This window comes from Clytia hemisphaerica, unplaced genomic scaffold (assembly GCF_902728285.1).
Source record: "Clytia hemisphaerica strain Z4C2 unplaced genomic scaffold, Clytia hemisphaerica genome assembly, whole genome shotgun sequence".
NCBI lineage: Eukaryota > Metazoa > Cnidaria > Hydrozoa > Leptothecata > Clytiidae > Clytia > Clytia hemisphaerica.
Window position 1 is genome coordinate 257558 of NW_027103483.1, and position 20328 is coordinate 277885.

Sequence of the window (20328 nt, forward strand, 5' to 3'; positions counted from 1 at the left end):
GCACTAGAAGAAATGCTCCAAGGAAAAATGAATGATATACTAAGATCCCCAGACAATGATGGCCACTCAATGAGGGTTATGACCGAAGCTACTGAGGAACTGCAGAACCTCAGGGAAAGGAAAGCAAGGGGGCAATGGCACGTACTGGACAACAACTAGCGGAAGTGATAGAGGTTCCCGACGCCAACTTTTTCGCCTGTGAGAAGGCTCGGAATTCATCATTGACCAAGTAGTAGTCTCGGATCCAGAAAAACTGGAGTAAGAAGTCACCGATTTCTATAAAAAACTACTCACAAAGGCTGATACCAACTTAGGCGACCAAAATTTCTTTCTCGACAAACTAGAACCCCGACCTGACTCCTGAGCACCGCACGGCGCTGGAAACCTTTAACAAACATTAAAATATAATAATGTTTCACTTAGCCTACCAGTGGCTTGAAAAACTTAAACAAGGGCGTCACAATCGAAAAATGTTGGAGGGTTTTGAAGGAACCGGATGCGTCAAACGGTTACCATCACTATTTCCTTAATCTTATTAAACACAGTGCTCATTTCTATAAAATTTTACTTGAGGCACGCTTTGCACTGTATAGTATTCACTTCGCCTTCAAAATATAATAAAAATTAATCTCATTTTGAGCAAGGTCTAAAGATCACGAAAATAAATTCCTTCGAATCAAAACAAAAGATAAGGAGGAATTGTGGTATGGTCCACTGTTCTCAAGACTAATGAGGAACCAACCATCAAAGAAAGTGGAACATTCTCGATTAAGATTTAAAAGTGAATGATGAAAATGATTCGATTTTTTCTTCTGCTGGTCAGTTTTAGAACAGTTCAAGGTAATAAGAATTTAGATTCATTTGAAACTGAAGTAACTAATAACAGCTGATGTAAAAATGTAAGATTCAAACTATTGTCCATTCTCGTTAAGTGAGTGCATTATCTTTCTACCGTATGGGAACCATACCAGCGTTATCAGAATAACTCACTCTAGAGTGGTTTCCACATGATAGAAACAGTGTGCACTTAAAGCAAGGGAGTCTAATGTATCTTTGTAAAGCTTTTTTCGTCCACTTCAAATCATCTTTTTATCTCGACTGAAGATTTCTTTTAAATCCCAAAGGTTGTCAATACACGGAGGTATCATTGGTCCTTGATGTCTCTGGATCCATCTATCCGAAAGCGTTTGACCAGACCAAGGAGTTCATTCGACAAGTGCTGTCAGGCATCAATATTGCAGAAGATTCGAAAGCTAGCGTGGTCACATTCACTGAACAAGCCATTCCTCGTATATATTGTGATGAATATAATTCAAGTGCGACCTTAGAGCAAGCCATATTGAATTTAAAGTATATTCACGACAACCATTTAACCAATATCAGGGATGGTTTAATCAAAGGTCGTGAAACGCTCTCTATGCGTGGTTGTGGGAGGGCAGAGACGAAACAAATTATGATTTTGATCACCGATGGAAATGCAAATCGTGGCAACGGAGGTTTTGAAGGAATTCAAAAGGAATCAGAGAAACTTCGTACTGAAGGGATCACAATAATTGCTCTTGGCGTAGGACAAAATATTCAACTGGATGTTTTGAGGAACATCACTGCCAACAAATCTCTCCTCTTAACAAGTCGGAATCTTGACAAAGAAGCTTTCACTAAAATGATCGATATGCTTTCTAACCAACAACGTTGTTTAGATGGAAAGATCGAGAGTAGGTTGATTTCACTTTTGTTACAAAAATCACAAAATTGATTATAACCGAATCCATTTTTAAATTTCTCACTAAAACCCATTCCATTCTTGCCCAGCATCGTTAAAGAGTTTTATTATTTTCATGGATTTAAGAACTAGTAAATCGTTTAAAGAAAAGTGATAGTAGCAAGTGTATCTTAGATGATTTTAAATATTCCATTAAAATTTTCATTTCCTCAGCCGACCAGCGCACACCATGTTTATGTAAAACACCGAACAAGTGGAGAGAAAAGAAATGGAAAGAATTAGATGAGATTTCCATTGCCAAAGATTATTCAGGTAACTCGAGCTCCATATCTTACCACCCCTAAGATCTAAATTAAGCTGCGTTGAAAATGACGAACAAAGGTAGAGTCACTTTACTGAGAAAAAAACTAAACAGATCCGTTATGTTTTTCTTTCAACACTTAGGAGTTTGCTACTTGGAAAAGCTGGAGAAAGCCTGGAACGAATTACGGCAGCACAAGAAGGTATATCAAAGTTTGAAGTTGACAAACGCAAGATGTATTGAAAGGTTACGGACTATGATCCCAAATATCAAAGAACAGTTTCTAATACAGAAACTATTCAATGTTTACGATGAGTGCATTAGAGAAGATTGCTTTCTTGAAGATACAGTTTCCCGGACATTAGAACAACAAGAGACCTTTTTACTTGGAGAATCAACATCTTGTGCAAATTGGATGAACAAAGATTGACAGAAAAAAGTATCATTCTTATTCCTGAGTGCATGGTATAGCAGAAGAAAAAAAATTCAAATGTTAAGTAAAATTTTTAAAGCTATGGAATCAATATATATATAAAATGTTTTAGGAACAAAACCTTACCTATTCGGTGTTGATTTCCAGAAAGGAGGTTCATTTAAGGTTTTCTTCATGCTTTTGCGACTTAACAAGTTTGGCATATTCTACTAGTTCAGATGAAGTCATGCAATAAATTGTTCTTTTAACCCCATTTTCTTCGTTTGTACTAAAATAGCAACAGAAAGACATGTTAAGCCAGGAGGGTCATTTTTTTTCAAAAAGAACATCAGTGGACTGATATAAAAGATGTTTCAAAACCCAGGGTAAAGAAAGACTTAGCTGCGCAAAACCATTTTAGTTGCCACATAGGGTGCTTTTTGATTTTGGAATGTAAATGAAGTAAATAATATCAAATTTTGAAAAAAAGGGTTACAGTAGCTTTTGAAATTAAAATTTACAATTTCTAAGAGTCTAGCCCGGGGTTGGCTTAAAGCTTTTTGATAAATTTGATAACAAGATTAAGTGCCCTGGTAGTATAAGGCAGTTCTCAATTTTAAGCTTTTGCTAAGGCAGACTGTAAAACAGTCTGTCAAATTTTAGTTGTTCTTGCATGGTGAAAACAGAATGAAGCAAGGTTTTTATTTGAAAATAATTGTATGGTATATGTTGTAAGTCTGTTAATCATGTTTGTTCCCATTCCTAATATTTTTTAACTCCAAGTAGTTTTTTTGTTGTTTGGCATTTTTGTGTTTTTCTTTCAAAATGGAACCTTGGGACCTGGTCAAATGCTCCTAGTCCACATCACTGAACTCAAGTCGTCAAAAACTATCAAAAAAGCAAAGTTTGGCAAGAACAATAAATTGATTGCGCGACAGGCAAAAACTAAATAGATTTCTCACGTAACCTATCAGCTCTGCCGCCAGTTCTATTACTCAACACTCAGCCCCACCCCCTCGAGCAAGCTAGTCCACAGAGTTTTTTATATAATACAGCCCCCCCCCCTAATCAAGGAAAAATGGTTTAGCCTGGGGGGGCGCATTCTATGAAGAAGTTGACTCTAGTCTAATAAGATTCTTGAATTGAGCATTCATCCTCTGATCAGGGTTGTGAAGTGTGCTTGAAAAAATAGTAGGAAGTTCTGTTGCTCAAAATACAGTTCTCCCTTTGAAATGATGATGCTTTACCTTTTTGATTTTTTCCCAAAAGTTGAGCTATCTTTAGTTGACAGCTTTTTATTCTTCGAATCTTTTGAATTCTTGCTTTCAATCTAAAAATGGTATAAAATTTATACAGTGATTTTAGCTCTTATTGTCTAAGATGAGAAAAAAACTACTCTCGGGTACCTAATAGCCAGGGGGGCCCGCTAATTAATTTTTCCCTCTTTTGCCCTAATTCTGCTGTATAGCCTCCTTTTCGAAAATTTTCCACCCAGGACATTTTTATTCCAACCCCGTCATTTAACCAAAATCTTACTGACAAGCCAGAAATAATCTATTTGTATCTTAACTCGATAGATTTTGGAAAGTTGCAACACTGTAAAGATAAACATCCTCAAGGATAAAGAGAGTGTTCGAAAAAAGTTTTCAGACTAGACCCTAGAATACCAATGACAGACATTCTTAGATTTTGGCAGCTCAACTTAAGTTCATTTAATAAATAATATACCACAACAAAAACATTTTCAAACAAATCACATCACCTTTTTATTATAAAAAAAAAAAAAATGTATTTTTTTCAAATAGAGGGACGTTCTTACTTGATTTAACCATTGAGGTAATTCTCTTTTCTTTTTCTTTTCTTGTTCCATCCTATAACTGAAAGAAAAATAAATAATAACCAGGAGGTTTTTCTACTTTAGTAATATTTACGTTAGTGAATATTTGACTGAAACGATATAAAGAATATATACAATGAAGGTGATACATCTCTATCTCCCCCTAGGTTCAAAATGTCCAACATAAAGATAAAATATAGGATCGTCTTATCAGTTCTTTCTGTTATGATACATCAACATCAAAAAGAAAAAAATGAAATAGGGCTGGATCACTCTTTCAGTCCCTTTCTATTATGATCCAACAGAGGTCGTAGGGCCAGAGGCAACTTCTGAGCTGTGTGCAAAGACAGTTCTCTGACTGGACTCATGTCTCCAGGGTCGCCGGACGTTGGAGGCGGAGGCGGAGTTTGTACGGGCAAGTCATGAACAATGGAATCCCTCGAAAGATTGACAATGAGTGTCGATTGGGCGTCGGGTGTCGTTGGGACGTTCCTTGGAGTGGATCGAGGTGTTTCCTTTGGGCCATCAAGGTTTGTTGGTTGGATGTATTTGAAGTCTTGAATTGGGCGACGGTGCGCAGTCTTCTGGACAGCTGGGACGAATTTGCGTAAGAACCGTCGATTGCGATTTGTTGGCAGACCAGAGCCGTCCATTCGAACTGTGTATTTGTCAAATTGATGAACTTCAACAACTTTGCCTGTTTTGTCCCATTTGTGTGGGTGGGGTCCACGTTGGTTCTGGACCCTAACATGGTCACCAATTTTGAGTGGCGGGAGTTGTTTGGTGTGTTCAGACCATCGTTCAAAAGCAATCATATGGCGATGATGTAAGGCGTCTTCTCGTTTGTTCAAAGTGTCCACCCATGTGGGGTGGGGTCTGTAGCGGCCAGGTTGAATTGGGATGAAATCCTTGACAGGTTTCGTGAAGATGCACATGGCAGGTGAGAGACCGGTCGATGGATCTGGGCAGTTGCGGAATTGTAGTAGTGCTCTTTGTAATTTATCTGTGTCCAAATTACCATTGGGGCCAGTGTTTTCAGTGATCAGTCGTTTTGCTGTCTTGACACCAATATCGGCTCTGCAATTTGAATGTGGGAAAGCTACCAAAGAAAATCGTTGATGGACTCCCCAGTTCTTCAGGAATGCGGTGGTGGCGTGTGATTTGAATTCTGGTCCTTCATCTGATGCTAGCTCCTCAGGGATACCAAAAGTGAGAACTGTTTGCAAAGACAATCTATCAGGCCTTTCGATCCTTCTTGAGCGCGATCAATGGTTGGCCAATTTGAGTATCTGTCTACTGTTATCAGGTAATGTTGGCCTTCATGCTGAAAGAAGTCGGCACAGATAAGTTGAAATGGATATTCTGGAGATGGTGCTGGGTATGGAGGTGAGCTTGGTTGCAATGGAGCGTTTCTGTTGCAGGCATTACAATTATCGCGTTGTTGTTTGATATCTTTGGTGATGCCTGGCCAGAATACTGATGACTTAGCACGGGATAGCATCATACCAGTGCTTTGGTGGGCTGCATGAAGAGAATCCAGGGTCTGGGCTCTAAGTGAAGGTGGGATGATAATCCGTGGTTGTATAATATGACTCCGTCAACGTAATGAGATGCCTTGGAGTTTTTACAAGATACTTCACTAATTGGTCATTTAAAGTGATAGAGATGACACGTTCTTTAGAAAAAGTAATAAGATTATTTCATTACATCTTAACGACCAACCAAATCAAATAAGAGCTTGTAAAAATCCAGCTTGTCCCAACGTAATGGAGATCATTTCTGTATTGATGGTATTGTTGGATGTCTGGTGGAAGGTCCTCTTTCTTGTTTGGGAATCCATCTTCCAGTGCTTTGATGAGGTACATCATAGATACACTGCTTTGTGTAGCAACCTTCACCATGTTCCATGTAATTGCTTGAAAGGTGGATCCAATGGACAAGATTTCATCAAAAACATCATCCCGGTGTCTTTAGGTGCTTCACCGACTGGGTATCTGGAGAATGCATTTGGCATAATGTTCTTCAGGCCAGGGATGTGAGTGATAGTGAATTTGAATGGAAGGGTCTTTTCTTTGAGATCCCTCAGTAGAGTGTTTAGGATGTCATTCAGAGATCTGTCGCTGAAGATTTTGAGAAGGTGTTCACAGGTTTGAGCAGCCAAGGGTGAAGTATCTCGTTTTCTCCAGTGTGTCAGCAACCGCTAATGCTTCGTCGACTATGGGGTAGTAATTGGATTCAGATTTGTTTGTGAATCTACTGCCAGTCAGTGTGATGTTCCATCCACAATGTCATTTACCCAGAGTAGTGAGTCGTCGATGCATTTGGTCTTGTCTGGAACGTCCGAGACTATTTCATCCAGTCTTCTGGTATATCCGTCACCAGAAGCGATGTAGCCTTGGGGTGCAACCTTGTATCTGTATCTTCCCAAGGGGGTGATGAAGGTGGTCAGATGACGATCGTTTGGGTCAAGTTTGGATGCTGTGGTAGCCATTCCAGCAATCAAAGACAGTCTTCTTCTTCCCGGAGGGAACTAGGCAGGCCTGGTGGAATGGTGACATCGTGTGATGGGTTTCCCTGGTGGCATTTGCATTGAGCGCCTGGAAGTCAACAGTTCTTTGAGGTGTGCAATCCTTCTTTGCGCAGACCACCATTCTATGGCACCAGGTAACAGGTTCCCCGACTGGGACAGGCTCTATTACCCTCAGCCTCGTATCTTGGTCCAATCCAGCTTTGACGTCTTCTGAGCCACGAAAACTTTTAAGCTCAATTATCTTGTGATCTAGCTTAAACGCTTTAAACCATACAATTTTCAGTTATAACGTTTAAAGGCGCTTCTAAAGCATGGTTTGGAATTGTAAGTTTTATCAAGAAGTTGATGACATCAACTCACTTAGTTTGAGGGTGCTAATTTTAAGAATTTGAATGTTACTACCACCAAAAACCAAAAAGGACCTATACCATGTGGTGATGTTTATGTTTATGTTTATGTTTATGTTTATGTTTCTTTTCTTTAAAGTTGATGCAAAGTAGTATAATGTGTACTTAGCTCGAGGCTAATCAATATCAACTATTAATTACAAATCTATCTAGAAGGTTGATACTCAGGCCGACCCTAAAAAAAAAAGGTTTCGGTTCACCGGCCGGGTGAAAATCTTTTTCGTCGTCACCCGACCGCATTTTTTTTTCATAAGAACCAAATAGATAACAGAGAAAACTTTCTTCTTAAAAACCTTTACTCATTTAAACTCCCAGCTGGCACACAACGTTGTTTCGACGTTTATATAACGTTAAAAAGACGTTATGAATGTTAGATGGACGTTGAAACAATGTTGTGTGCCAGCAGGGCTGTTACATCGTTGCTTTATAACACTTACACTCTTCAAAAAGGTTTGTTTGTTTAGCACGCTTTCTGGATATTAAAGATCAAATAAATAGTGTTATGCATATTTAATTGAGTGAAGAAAATATTTGTTTGTCTAGGACGCTTTCTGAACGTTAAAGATCAAATAAATAATGTTATGCATATTAAGCTGGGTTTCCATTCACCGAGCGGGCAGTGCGCTGCGACCAAAATTTCCTTTAATAGCTCATTGACGTCAAAAAATGTAAATATTTGTAAACAAAGCTAGAGCTCTTTCGAGCTCTGCTGTGCAATTTTGTGCAATTTTGGTAGCTGAAAATTTTCAACTTCCAAAAGCGCGCGTGCGAGCTCATACAGTGATCAAATAGTTTTAGCCAATCAGAAGAGAGTAAACATGTAAAAAAATAAAAAATGTATACAGATTGTGATGAAGTCTTTTGAATATTTCGAGCACTTCTTTTAAATCTCAAGATGAATGGAAATCAATTACTGGTCGCTAGTGCGTTGCGACCACTTCTATATTTAGAACTCTGGTCGCAGCGCACTGCCCGCTAGGTGAATGGAAACGAGCCTTTAAATGAATTTATTAGAATGAAAGGTTTGTTGATTCTTAGAAAAAAAGATCACAAAGTAAACACAACTAATAAACTCATTCAACACTCAATCAGCTTTTTGTAATTAATAACAACACATTTCTTTCAGTGAAAGAGAAAAAAAGGGGACAGAATGTGTGGCAATATACTTTCTTTAAAACTAACAGCCAGAGAGACGAATTTTTTTCTTCCTAATTTTTTTAATTAGACAGGACCAAAAAAAAATTTTTCCCGGCCGCCACGCATGACTTTTTTTTTCGTCACCCGGTGGACCGGAAACGAAAAAATTTTTAGGGTCGGCCTCAAGATCAACTATTATTTACAAATTGATTTAAATTCAATCAATGAAACCAACGCCATGGATAAAAGTGCGACAGTTTCGACAAGGACAAGTAGTGGGCCTCCATTGCTTGATTTCTTTTTTAAATTCATCTAGGTTTTTAAGTTTTTTAAAGTCATCGGGAAGGGTAGCCCAGATTTTAGGTCCCAGGAAAGCTAAAGACGATTTTCCATTCATTTCACTTTCAACTACTCTACTACGAAAGGAATTACTTTTTCTTGTTTTGATCTTACATTGGTTTTTGAGAAATATTTTACTTTCTGATTCATTGAGTTTTGATTTAAATAGCTCTGTGGATAAGGATTGAATTGCTCGTTGATGGAAGGTGGAACCGTTGTCAAGTTTCAACAGATCATCGAATGATGAGTTGTAGTCTGAGTAAACGATTCTCAAGCATCTTTTATGTAGATTGTTGATTTTATCCTCTAGAGCTCTACTATGAAACATCCATATGAGAGGACAGTAATTGAAGTGGCATTTAATGAAAGCATTCGTCAAGCGTTTCTTTTTTTCTAAAGTGAGATATGTGCTCATTCTGGCTAAGGCGGTTATTTTCAAACTAGCTTTCTTGCAAAGATTTTCTATATGCGATTCAAACGTCAAAAGATTATCGAAGGTTACTCCAAGAATCTTTGACGTTTTGGTATTGAAAACAGTTTCTTCTCTAATATTTAGATAGAGCGAGTCGTCAATGATGTTAACTATTAGCTGACATTTGTCAGCATTACCAACCATTTGATTAATCGAAAGCCATGTGAAGATTTTTTCTGCTACAGAGCTTAGTTTACCACTTACTTCAACCCAGGTAGGAGCACTAACATAGGGTGTCGTATCGTCCGCATAATTCGCAACCTTAGTATCCTCAATGATGAAAAAGAGGTCACAGATATAAATATTGAAAAACAGAGGGCCAAGGATTGATCCCTGGGGAACACCATCCTTGATCTTGATCCAGTTACTCAGTTTGTTGCCTACTTTTGTCCTTTGTTGCCTATTTTCTAGATAACTCTTGACTAACCCAGTGGAAAGGTCATTGAACCCGTATGCACTGATCTTTGCTACAAGTAATTTGTGGCACATGCAGTCAAAGGCCTTAGAAAGGTCGATGAGCAGTGCCCCAAAAACATCTTTTTTGTCATTGGCTAGCTTCCAGAGCTCTTCCATTGGGAGAAGAGAGGTTTGAGTGGAATATCCTTTCCTAAAACCACATTGTTGTTCATCAAAGTAGTGCTCAAAGTATTCTGATATTTGATTGTGATATACTCTTTCGTAAATTTTGGATATTACCGGCAGTATACTTATTGGTCTATAGTTACTTTTATCGTTTTTAGAATTTTTCTTGTAGACTGGGGTGACTGTCGCGAACTTGGAAATGTTGGGAAAAAAGCCTGAGCTGAAGGAGTCATTTATGCTTATAGAGAAGCAGCTTGCAAATAAGTGAGAGTATTTTTTAATTATTTTCGCTGGTATATCATTTTCCGCTTGAGACTTATTTGTCTTAAGGTTACTAATTATCTTCTCTACTTCGTCTTCTGTGGTGTTTCTAAACTTGAAGGAGTTTTCATTGTTTGATACCTTTTCTTTTATTTTGAGTATACTAAGGTGGTTTCTAAAAAGCATTATTTCATTTTGAAGAATATTATCAGAAAGTTCATTGAGAGGCACTGGTTCTGTTGGTGGTTGATCGAGATCTAATTTTTCAGTGATATTTATGAAGAATTCATTAAACATTTTTGCAATTTCTTTATCATCTTTAATCAGTTCATCATTTTCGACTAAGGTTATTTTCTCACTTATTGGTCCTTTATTAGAGAAAAAAGGGCGCACAGTTTTCCAAAATCTTTTATTGTCAGTGATTTGCTTTTCATCCAGAGATTCATAAAATCTTCTTTTAGTGTTTCTCAGGAGATATAAGCATCGGTTTCGCTGTTGGTTGTAATTATATTTGTTGATGTTAGAGGGGTCTTTTCGTTTAATGTTATTAAGTCGAGATCGATGCATCATGGCCTTTCGTAGTGATTTTGTCATGAAAGGTTTATCATTACCTCTTAGTATTTTAGTTTTTATCGGTGCTTCAGCGTTTAGAAGATTTACTAAACTTTTCATTTTATGTTCAAAGTTGCGATTCAACTCTAGTACTTGTGTTAAATGATTTTTGAAAAGATCTTCGTTAAGATTTTTGTAGCATCTATATTTAATGGCTTTAGGTGGACACTTCTCAAAAGTGGTTTTTAAGACGCTTATTGTGATGTTGTGAAAGTCCGATAGGCTATTAGATACAGAGGAAGAGCCCTGAAAACTTCTTTGGTAATTTGTTAGCATCAGATCAATGCATTTCGGATTTTCTGCGTTTTTGAAGCACCTAGATTCATTTATCAAGCTAGAAAGCTCCCTGCTAGCAAGAAACTCAGGCATTTTATGTTTGTCGATTTCACAATTGAAATCCCCCAGTAGTAAAAGTCGGTCATGATCTCCTATAGAATCAAGGCTATTTTGTAAAAGCTCTAAATGTGAATTTATATTGTCTACATGCGGATTATAAGAGCAACCCAGTAGCCATTTTTGCTTCTTCAGATTGACCTCGATGAATATAGCTTCATAATTCTTGTCTTTTAATACGAGTTTAGAAGGAATGCCCTGACGTACGTAGAGTAGAAGACCTCCTCCCTGTTTGTCTCTGTCCAGGCGATATGGACGCGAGTAGTTTTCAATGATGAAATGATTTTCAGGGAATGATTCGTCAATCTTAGTTTCAGATACCAAAAAAATGTCTACGTTATCTTTGATAACTAATTTGAGACCTTCAAATTTGTATCTTATCGAGTTGATATTAAGATGTCCTATGATGACGTTTGCGACGTTATTAATACGGATTTTTCTCAGAGCCTTTTCTTTGAATTCATAAGACTTTTCCGTTGGTTTGTCAAGCAATGGGGGACCATCTACATACCTTTCACTGTTACCTTTTTCTTTGTTGTTGGATTCATCGTTGTCTGTACTGTTTTTGTCGTTTTCATTGGTTTTGCTGGTGATTTTTATGTTTGTGTTTTTTCTTGGTATTTCTTTAAGGTTCGTTGTGTAGGGTGTTAATGTTGGTTTTCTCTTTGACGAAACTTTCTGAGGCCGTAACTGTTTTTTGAGTTTCCCCGAACGCGATGTACCCATTCAGTATCGTCTAGGTTCAGATTATTTGCTTTATCCAGCCATTCCTTTAGAACTGCTCTTTCAGTTCGAGTCAGGTCTTCCGTAATGCTTATTCCTTTATAGTCGTCATTTCCTTTGAGGGCTGATAGGCTGTGAAGGAGGGACAACTTTTCTTTTTCTGAACCAAGAACAAGTTTTATTGGTCTCTTTTTGTTGGTTTCCTCGGTACCGATTCTCGATACGTTCTTTATAGTTGGAGGTGGAATTTTTACCGTCTTGATGAGGCTTTCAATATACCTTTTATCACAGTCGTTTTTATCTTCACCAGTCCATTCAGCAACTCCATGGATGACGACATTTCTTTGCCGCTGGTCATGGTCTTTTTTTTCTTTTATCTCTTCGTAGCGAGCCTCTTTTATAATGGACTTTAAACCGCTTGTTGTTACTTGAGACGTAATTTTAGTTGCGTCAGCATAGGACGTGTTGGCTTTGGTTACTTGATCCTCAACCTTGGTCAAGGATGACTGGATTTCTTCTAGAATTGAAGATTTAATTGTCTCCCCAAAAGTTTTAAATTGCTCTTGAATCTTCTTGTCAAGAGCTTTGACGGTGTGTTCTTCAACTTTGTTTGTTCTTTGTGAGTTATATTTAACTTTCCAATGATTTAACTCTTTATCTTTCTGTTCAATAGATTTCTTCAGTTCTTCTTTTTTTCCCTGGCATAGTAAGATTATATCTTTGGATTTCCACACAGTTGAAACAGATGAAAGTAGATATTGCTGTGGAGCGAGTTGTTTTATTTCTCTGGCTATTTAGATGAGCTTGCACTTGGTGCGCAGGGAGTTGTGAGCACTTGAAGTGCACATGGCGAGAGCATTTTACGACGGAGCATTGTAGAGTGTTGGTTTCTTCGGTGATGAAACAGTTTGTCGGTGAACAGCTTGGGGCGGTGACTGATTCTGATAAATCGATCGAGGAGATGTCACTCGATGTGTCCTCTTCCACTTTGGTTATTTTGAGGTTGATGATGTGATTGAGTTGGTTTTGGTGAGCTTATTTTAGTAAAAAATACTGAAATTTCATAGATTTTTGAGAATTTTTGTAGATTTTGTTGTATTTTTACTAAAGCTCTTCCAAAAAAGTATTTGACGTCTGATCTCCTTGACGTCAAATGATGAAATGTTGATAGATGTGATAAAGCTCTTCCAACTAATCTAAACAAGCGACATGCTGAATGGACCTACCAGATTATAGCTAGTTGGTAACATGCTGAAAATGAAAATGCTCGATCGAAAAAGAAAAGATAACAGCATAGCATAGAGGTGCGTAAGCTTGAAAACTTGATGCAACTTGTTTCATGTTTGCTTTCTGATGTTTTAGAGCTAAGGAGCCCCAAAGAGTTTTGGGTGGAAACAAAACAATCTTTTCTTCCCCGTAAAGATAACTCTATCTCATTAAAGATAAAAAACGGGTTTGTTAACTAGAGACTTAACAGTGGAGAGCAACATAATAATTTATTAATAATAATAATAATTTAATTTGCACATATCTGTTTTGTAAATTTATCAGGAAAATGTGTATATACTATACCGTCAACACAAACTCACCACAGAAAATAATATTGTAGATTATATGTAGGTTCTTAATAATTATAATGTCCTACATCGCGTCTTGCGATTTCTACATTAATAAGGCGGCAATCACAAATATCTTCGTTTCGCGTCGCCCGATCGACTCTCGAAAATTGACTAGAATTGAGTCGGTGAGTCGGTAAATTTGTCGGACTTTCCCTGTCAATGACCTTTCCTTCGTTCAAAAATTTTATTATTGCCGATTCTTTGCGAGCGATTTCTAGCGCATTTGCAGCATTTTGACTTTGTTTATCATTACATGCGCCATTTTGGGGTCGGAGGTCACAGTGTTCAAAACGACCCACGGCATGGCCCGAACATGTTCGGGCCTGTTCGGACCATGCTCGGGCCACAAAAAAGTATTATTGAATTGGCCCGAACATTTTGTTCGGACCATGTTCGGGCCATGTACGTATTTACAATTTTATTTACCTTTCCTGGTTTATCACCATCCATTGTTAAATATTTTCATTAGACAAATTCAAAGTTCCAAATACCAGTTTGATTCACAAAGTTGTATAACAGTACAAAAAACGATCCAGAAAAATTCTGCTTCGAATAGGAGAAGACCACGAGAAAAGGGAACGGGACAAAGAATAAAAAGAAGACCATATTATGTAAGATTCAAATCATTCTTTTTAATAATTTTCCTAACTTAATTGGAAAATAGATGATTAACTTTTATATTTGAACAATATATATTTGAATAAAGATGAAATTTGTTAAATTTGTTTGCTAAAATAAGGAATTTAAAATATAAATATTGGGTCCTGAAATAACACGCGCGATCGTAGTAAGTTTTCATAAATCTGGCCCGAGCATGGTCCGAAACTGCACGGGCCACGTGCGGGCCATTTTTAAAAAGTATCAATCAAGAGGCCCGAACATGTTCGGGCCATGCCGTGGGTCGTTGTTCAAAGGTCATAATTTTAAATCACCCATTACACGTGGTTGTTTTGGCTGCTGGCTGGCTGGCAGTTTCCTCCAAGAATACACTCCAAAAATGGATGGAAAAATGGAAACCTGAAAATTTTTACGACCGACCGACCGACCGACCGACTCACTTTTTAGACCCAACGAGGACGCAAAATGAAGATATTTGTGATCGCCTAAAACATGCATGTATAATCTGGAATGGATGAGCACCAAATTTTATGGAAAATGGTTAAATCTGTAAAGTGTAGAAGAGGCTTTCTCTTATCCTGACTTTACGATATGTATGTTTGCATCCACTGATGACCCGACCGATCACGACCCTCGACATGGCCCGAGAATTCCCGGGCCAAAATTTTTATTGGAATTCGCGTAAAGCTTGAGTATGGCCCCAGCTGGCCCGAGAATTCGGGCCGTGTTCGGGCCACGCTCGGGCCACACTCGGGCCAATTTTTGAAAACATGATTTAAACAGGCGTGTAATTTCAGGACTGAATTTTTTTAACATTTTCTTTGAGAAAAACTTGGTTTCTCTTAATTATATTAAATATATGAATGTTGTAAATTCATATAAATATTAAATGTCTTATTTGGTATGAAAACATAGTTATAAATATACTTAGGGTGGAAATATATTTGCTAGTAAACTGGTCCTGGTTTTAAACTGAAGCGTGTCCACGGGAAGCTCGTAAAGTTTTTTTGAGCGATATAAACAAAACAGACAAATCTTATTTTGTACTATTTTGTTTGACTGGACAGGACCCTGCCGACGCACCGGACTTAACGAACACCGGACACGCGAAAGTCCGGTGTAAAATGAAAATTTTTTTTACCAGCCGGACAATTTCTACACCGGACTTAAGGAAGTTGGATGTCCGGTGTCAGAGAAAGATATTTTTTCCCACCGGACAATCAAAACACCAGACATAACCAGTCCTGTGCGTCCGGTGTTTCTTATTTTTTGTTTCATAAATGTCCGGCGTCCAAAATTCCCTGTATGCAACACCGGACTGACACCGGACTTATTGCGTCCGGTGTAGCGAAAGGATACTTTTTGCCACCGGACAAATACACCGGACAGTCCGGTGTGTCGGCAGGGTCCTGACTGGACATGCTGAATCAATTTTTATCTAATAACCTATTTTTATCTTGCATGTTTCATATGGCCCGAACATGGCCCGAATGACTCGGGTCATGTTCTGGCCAAAAGAATTGATAGGGTCTTTCGGCCCGAACATGGCCTGAAGAGGCCCGAGAATTCTCGGTCGTGACCGATCTCACGGTATATATATTACCCACTGAACTGATAATTGTGAAGTCCCCCACTTTTCAACTAAACAAAATCAAAATATTTTAAAATGAGTAGACAATGTAAAACTCAAATTAAAAGAAAGAAAATATACCTTGATTGATTATCAAGATGATACGAAAGAGGTATGCCAGGCTATCAGTAAACTGGCTGACTGCTGGTAGTATGTTCTCTTGAAGTTTTCGCGCTAAAAAGAGTAACCGAATTTACCGGGTTAGCCCGAAAATTTACAACCGGATTTAAGAATTGAGAAGATTGTGGAGCAATATGACGTCATAGATGAAAATGGTAGCTAGAGCTGTGAAGTCATGAAAATAAAATAACATGTGCTTGATTTTCGCTTCACTTTGTCTCCATCATGTGCATGCTCTGTCATCTGTGCTCTTTTGTGTTGCACCCATCACCTGATGATAGCTTAATGCTCAATTATGTTCAACATGTTTAACTAGGTTTAACTTTATTAGATTGAATTCATTCTATCAATATTTCTTTTTTAAGAACTTTATTTAGCATTTTATTTAGAATGAAATGACAACCACCAGTCAGGCACATCCTGGCAAATGAACGGGGTGAGCATTTGCATGGGGTATTCGTCACCCAGTGTAAATGAGATAGGACGTCTCAGGCTAAAAGCGTGAAAATGAATAAAAATGAACTTCAAACTGAAAAAGGGAAAAAAGGAAGAAAACTGGGAACTTTATTTTTTCATTAAAAGTTTCTTCAATCTTCGAAGACAAAATTGACCCATGGAAAAAAAATTTCATCTATGCAGTTCTTTGAAATGAAGCAAAATATTTCCAACCCGGTTCAATTAAACTGGGTATTTGGCGCTATTACGTCACTTTCGTTTTCGACCCCGTTCATTTACCAATGGTTGCAAGTGAAAAATACCCCGTTCATTTACCAGGATGTGCCTGACTGACCACTATTGTAAGTTGGTCTAATATCGACATCCCTCGTTTAATTCTGACACCCTTCTTTAGAGGCAGGAATAATATGAAAGCTTAAATCACTGATTGAAAAAGAATTGTCTCTCTGTGACCACTAAGCAAAGAAAAACAGTTTCAACCTTTCTATCAACCTCAGCTGATAAAAAGGGTGTCGGACGAATTAGAGGAGGGATGTCGATATTAGACCAAATTATGGTAATAAAATTAAGTGAAGTATGTGCAGGTTCTCTTTTGCAAATAATTGATTTTATTTCTCTAGGATGATTTTGCTTATAGGCGTTCAATCTGTGGTCAGCCATGCATAATTTTTAAAATATGTATGATACGCATGGCTGTATCATTGTTTTTATGCTGGAGTACATAATTATTCAAAATGGCTGCCTCTTTAAAAAAAGGTCTATAAGCTGATAAGTTTCTTTGAAAATTGGAAGTCTTGCACTTCTATCTATTCTATTTTGGCTACAATGGGGAATTTGGTTACTACTATCAGTTGGGTCAGGGCAGTCAGGAGGGCCTCCTTTCACTTTATTGATATTACACAAACGACAGTGGGCGCTAAATTATTTTGGTTTCACTTTCGATTTCAAGCAACGGTCTTAGCAACAGGGAGCGCCTACATAGCAACAGAGCTGGGTAGAAAATAGCCTGGGAATCCAAGCTCATAATCTTAGAAAAAACAAAAAATACCTCACCTCACAAAGTTCTAAAATTATAGAGCTTGGTACAGGTAGATTAGTCTGACAAAGAATGTAACCCTTGTTGACAGACTTTCTGAACTTTGGAAACCCAGGCAAACACACATAATTAACTTACCATAAAAACTCTTTCACAAGCTCCAAAAGACTTTCAAAACTACTAAAAACTACATCAAAACATCAGCCACAGGTATTTAGACTTCCAGCCAACAGCCATTTTGTTTCGAAATGAATCTATGTTTTCATTTTCATTTGTTTTCCTTTTAACTTTTTCCATAAATTATGCGCGCGCATCGAAAATATCAAAATGCGCGCGAAAGTACTGCTAAGTAATACGCCAAAAGCTGGCCAATCAGGCCGAACCTGCATTGCAGGGAAAAATCTCCCTGCAAGTGAGTTACCTGCGCCAAGCGTTAAACAAGCAGCAAAAATATCATAAAATAGACTGTGAACAAAAAGTTTAACGCTTGGATTCCCAGGCTAGGTAGAAAAATCTAAACATAGAATTCAAAAATAATACCGATCATCGTATAGAGCACTAAAAATACCCCCTTTCTATGTTTAGTTTGTTCTACCTTACCTTCGATTATAACTGAAAATATCTTCAAATAACCTTTGTCCGCTATCAGCCCACGCGGTAATCTTTGCCCGTTCCAATTCTTAGATAATGAATAAGAGAGGTGTGCTTAGCTAAGCCGTGCTTGCGGGCGATAAATTTATGCTTACTTCTCTTGTATATTTTAGTGGTATTTATCCAATGAAAAGGATGTTGTCAAAATATGCACGGCGCTGACAAAATATGCACGGCATTAATTATGACATCATTAAATATGTCAATGTTGATTCAACACCCGTTAGAGAAAATAATTTGTAAATTAGTTCTTTTTATCGGGAATTTTAGAAATACAAACAAAAAAGAATCAAATTTAATATTAGTTTCCTATCTAGATTATATTAGCGTTAGAATGCGGTGAATTTTCACAAAAAATATTTCGCGATGGCGATACGCCCAATCGTGACCAAGGGAAAGTTCCAATTTTTTATTATCGGGAAATCAGGGAAACCGGTTCACCACGTGGATAAAAAACGTACGAACGTTCGAACCCCCCCCCTTTCTTAAGGGGGGGATGACACCTTCCAAAAAAGTGAAGAAGGGGGGGATCAGAAGTTTTCATTAAAAAGGGGGGGATAGCAAGGAGGGGGGATCGTTTAAGAAGGGGGGGCTTACATATATTGTAGATTATTTTCCAGCACTGTTATGAAATTTGGTCTGCATGAAAGGAAGTTCTTTATTTTCACTAAAAAGTGGTATTCTATTTGCCAGCCTTATTTTTTCTTTACTGTTTCCCCTCCCTTTTTACCAAAAAAAAATTTAGCCCAAAACCCTTGGGGATAGGCATTTTTAAAGGTTAGGGGGATGTCAAGAAGGGGGGGTTATTTAAGAAGGGGGGGATCAGACCCCTTTCCGCACTATTAGTCGCGCGGCTGAGGTCGAAAAAAGTGGCTAGAAAATGATTTTCGTGATACACCTCTTAGATTCCACTTTTTTCGATGGAAACTCTCGAATTAGTATATGTAGATTCCAAAATCAAAAAGTTTCCACGATATTATCGTGCAAGTAACGAGTAAATGGCGATTTTTTGCGTTTCCAGGCAAAATTGCAAGGCCTGGAAATTCATGATTTTTAGGGGGTCTTCAAATTAAAAAAAGACCTATATCACATGATAGAGCTCTTCAAACTGAGCAAAAAAGTGTATTACACCAAAGTCCCAACTTCTCTAGATCAAAAGTTATGGGCCTATTTGTGGTCAAAAAGGTGTTTAATTTTGCATAAATTAATGCAGATTGTGGGGAAATTCCCTGTTTTCCATCAGTTTTTTACCACAAATAGGCCAATAAATTTTGATCTAGAGAAGTTGGGACTTTGGTGTAATACACTTTTTTGCTCAGTTTGAAGAGCTCTATCATGTGATATAGGTCTTTTTTTAATTTGAAGACCCCCCAAAAATCATGAATTTCTAGGCCTTGCAATTTTGCCTGGAAACGCAAAAAATCGCCAATTACTCGTTACTTGCACGATAATATCGTGGAAACTTTTTGATTTTGTAATCTACACATACTAATTCGCGAGTTTCCGTTGTTTTTTTTGGAATCTAAAATATGTATCACGAAATGAAACGTTTTTCGACCTCAGCCGCGCGACTATATGATGAAACCTGACAGAAGGTTTTCAACCAGATTTATTCAGATAAAGCGATAAGAGGTTCATTACTTGTGGATTTTAAAACCTACATAAGCAAAAACGTAAGTTGCTGGGAAGGAAAGAGTAAACACAAGACAGAAGGTTTGGTTGTGTTGATCAGGTATGTTTTTATTCTATCGGAACTAATATTATAAAAGACCAAGGAGGCCCTGACTGGTTCAGGGAGCTCGAAACAAGCACTCTTTTGTGATTTTCTCTTTTACTATGGTCACATTGTCTGGTCTGTAGTTTTACATACAATGCATGGCTTATCCATTTCCATACAGGGATATTGACAAGGGTGGTCTGAGCCTTGATTTTCCAAGGGGTTTATTATTAAAGGTATCCATGGAGTTCTTTCCTCGTAAACTGACATCAATAGTCATTTTCCAGGCCCTTTTTCACAAAATTTTAGCTTCCAGGGGTGTCAACCCCTAATTTCCAAGGGATAGTATTTGTTATCCAAAATTTCCAGGGGGTGTAGTGAAAAAAGTTCGTCAATACCCCTGTGTAATTTTTTTTGGAATAGCCCAATAATCGTTTGGGAGAAGACTGTGGCGCTCTTTTGAATAACTAATTTCAGACGTCAGTTTGAACAAAAATTGCGATCAAACCAATCGAATGTAATCGAATGTAATCGAATGCGATCAAATAATTGCTATTTGATTATTTAATTGTCAAACGTGATCGAATCTCAATCGAACGGCCGATTCCCGAGTAATTAATATACGATTTTGTTCAATTGCGTTTGAATAAGAATCGATTGGTTCAATTGATTGTCAAATATATGTTTGATTGATCTTCGATCATGTTTGATTATCACAATTATGATTAGGTTCAATAAATTTGATTGCAATA

At 37.7% G+C, this 20328-nt stretch overlaps 1 protein-coding gene and 1 pseudogene across 2 annotated transcripts in view; both read right to left on the reverse strand.

The window, feature by feature from the left end:
* LOC136798580 (uncharacterized) overlaps nt 1–15767 on the reverse strand; it is a 35361-nt gene extending 19594 nt beyond the window's left edge. Inside the window, exons 1-4 of one of the 2 annotated variants that reach the window (XM_067055214.1) lie at nt 15678–15767; nt 4256–4313; nt 3684–3766; nt 2584–2725 (exon numbers count right to left, since the gene is read on the reverse strand). The gene's annotated coding sequence lies outside the window, so the exon portion shown is untranslated. The remainder of the gene's footprint in view (nt 1–2583; nt 2726–3683; nt 3767–4255; nt 4314–15677) is intronic. The other variant, XM_067055213.1, reaches the window with a different exon arrangement.
* Nucleotides 4490–6174, reverse strand: LOC136798594 (uncharacterized; annotated as a pseudogene).
* Nucleotides 15768–20328: the final 4561 nt, after the last annotated feature.